This window comes from Dasypus novemcinctus, chromosome 15 (assembly GCF_030445035.2).
Source record: "Dasypus novemcinctus isolate mDasNov1 chromosome 15, mDasNov1.1.hap2, whole genome shotgun sequence".
Lineage (NCBI taxonomy): Eukaryota > Metazoa > Chordata > Mammalia > Cingulata > Dasypodidae > Dasypus > Dasypus novemcinctus.
Genome location: NC_080687.1, coordinates 73,720,090 through 73,722,820, shown reverse-complemented (window position 1 = coordinate 73,722,820; position 2,731 = coordinate 73,720,090).

Below are 2,731 nucleotides of genomic sequence, written 5' to 3'. Positions count from 1 at the left end.
CCCTGCGCAGGCACAGGGTGGAAAATTCCAGTCTGCCCTTCCCCCCCCCGACAGCAGCAACAGCCAGGCCTGGGCGGGAAACTCAAGTCTGCCCTCTACCCCAGCAACAGCAGCCACCAATCCCTAAACCCTGCCACTTCCCCCAGCAACAGCAACAGCCAATCCCTAATCACCACCCCTCCCCCATCCAGTACCTCCCACTGACCTTTCTCCGGCAACCAATCAGAACAAGGCGTGGCTTCGACCAATCAGCCTTCCCCAGCCCCTATAAAACTGTTGCCTCTCCCTCAATAAAGTGGACTTGCGTGTTTACCTTGTCTCCGTGGTAGTTCTTCTGCCATGCGCCCTCCAGTCCTGAGAGCCCCCGACAAGGGCCTGGCCTCCCTTGTCCCCAGTTCGTCGCCTGCTTCTCTGGGCGACCCCTTCATCGCCGGCTTTGCCGGGCGACCCTGTCAGCCGTACCGCACAACCCCTGTGAGACCGACCCCTCGTCTGCTGCCGGACCGACGGCTCATCCCAAGTGGGACCGACCCCTCGTCCGCAGCCAGACCCCACCCCTATCTGCTAAGCAAGCCCCACGTTGGGCACCAGCTGCGGCGGTTTGCTCGGTCGGTAGAGGTGGGGTCTGGCTGCGGATGAGTGGTCGGTCACGCTTGGGACGAGGGGTCGGTTCCGCTTGGGATGAGGGGTCGGTCCCGCTTGGGACGAGGGGTCGGAGTCGATGGGACTCCGATGGTGGTCGCGGGCCAAAGGAAGGCCCCGACGAGGGGAAGGCAGAACGACGAGCAGTGGAGCAAGGCAAAGGGGAGGAAGCGTGGAGGGGAAGAGGCAGAGGTGAAGGCAGGGGTGGAGGTGCTCAGGCACACACTCCTGAGAGTTTTATTGGTGCCTCTTAATCATAACGGGTCGGTATAAGCCCCCGACATGGAAGGAGAAAGCCATCCAGCGATTCTCCCAGACCGCCGTGGATCATATGAGGTAGCCAAGGCTCAGGTAGCAGCAATGTTGCACTAGAGAAGCCCCACGGTGAGAAGAGAGGAGGGGGGGGCTGCCAGATAATGGAGTGAGGCTGTGGTGGGGTTGCACTGCCCCACGTTGGGCGCCAACTGCGGCGGCTTGCTCGGTCGGTAGAGGTGGGGTCTGGCTGCGGACGAGGGGTCGGTCCAGCTTAGGATGAGGGGTCGGTCCCACTTGGGACGAGCAGTCGGTCCAGCAGCAGACGAGGGGTCGGTCTCACAGGGGTTGCGCAGTTCGGCTGACGGGGTCGCCCGGCGAAGCCGGCGACGAAGGGGTCGCCCAGAGAAGCAGGCGACGAACTGGGGACAAGGGAGGCCAGGCCCTTGTTGGGGGCTCTCAGGACTGGAGGACGCACGGCAGAAGAACTACCGCAGAGACAAGGTAAACACGCAAGTCCACCTTATTGAGGGAGAGGCAACAGTTTTATAGGGGCTGGGGAAGGCTGATTGGTCGAAGCCATGCCCTGTTCTGATTGGTTACCGGAGAAAGGTCAGTGGGCGGTACTGGATGGGGGAGGGGTCGTGATTAGGGATTGGCTGTTGCTGTTGCTGGGGGAAGTGGCAGGGTTTAGGGATTGGTGGCTGCTGTTGCTGGGGTAGAGGGCAGGGTTTAGGGATTGGTGGCTGCTGTTGCTGGGGTAGAGGGCAGACTTGAGTTTCCCGCCCAGGCCTGGCTGTTGCTGCTGTCGGGGGGGGGGGGGGAAGGGCAGACTGGAATTTTCCGCCCTGTGCCTGCGCAGGGAGAAAGAAGAAGAAGGGTGTTGCCTCATAAGGCATCGTGTGGCGCTATCTGGGAGGAGGGACGGCCGCGGAAGCATGGCTGCCAAGAAGGGGAGACCCGAGGGCACTCTGCGCCCATGCCGAGCTCCCTTCAGGGGTGGTGGTGAGTCCAACCAGCCACCCTATTATGGGGGCAGCGGCTTGGAATTAGGCCTACCGCAGCTGCTCCCCTGCCAGGTCAGCAAACCACACTTCAGCCCGAGGGGTGACCACAAGTTATCCCTGTTATGTAATTTCATAGGACTAGATAACCTGATAATGTGGCCCATGTCATAGTTTAATTACTAACTTATTAAACATATATTTATGAGTGCCTTCTATATGTACCACACACTATTCTAGGCATTGAGGATATAACAGTGAACAGAATAGGCAGTAATTGCTATGGATAAGTTATGTCAAACAAAAATGATATGTTCAAGTCTTAAACTCTCTCCTGTGAATGTGAATTTATTTGTAAATAGAATATTTGAAAATGTTATTAGGTAAGATGAGGCCAAACTTGATTAGGGTAGGCCATAATCCAATGTAGCTGGTGTCCTTTTAAGGAGGGAAAATTTGGACAGACAGAGAGACAGAAATAGAGATAGAGACACCCATGTGATGGTGGCAGAGATTGAGTTATGCTACAAACCAAGGTATACCACGGATTGACAGCTACTGCCAGGCCATGCAGACATCAGATGAAGCATGGCCTTGTGCACACCTTGATTCAACCTCTAGCCTTCAGAACTCTAAGACAATGAATTTCCATTCAGACAATATGTCTGACATACTTTTATTCAGCAGCCCTGACAGACTAAGACTAATGTAATTTAAGTACATTTCTAGATTATCTGATTACTGTTTGTCTTTCTCAATAAATTGTTTCTTAAAAGCATCTGGGTCTTTAAGAGCAGAAGATTGTGTCAACTTTTGGTCACCTTTGTATCCCC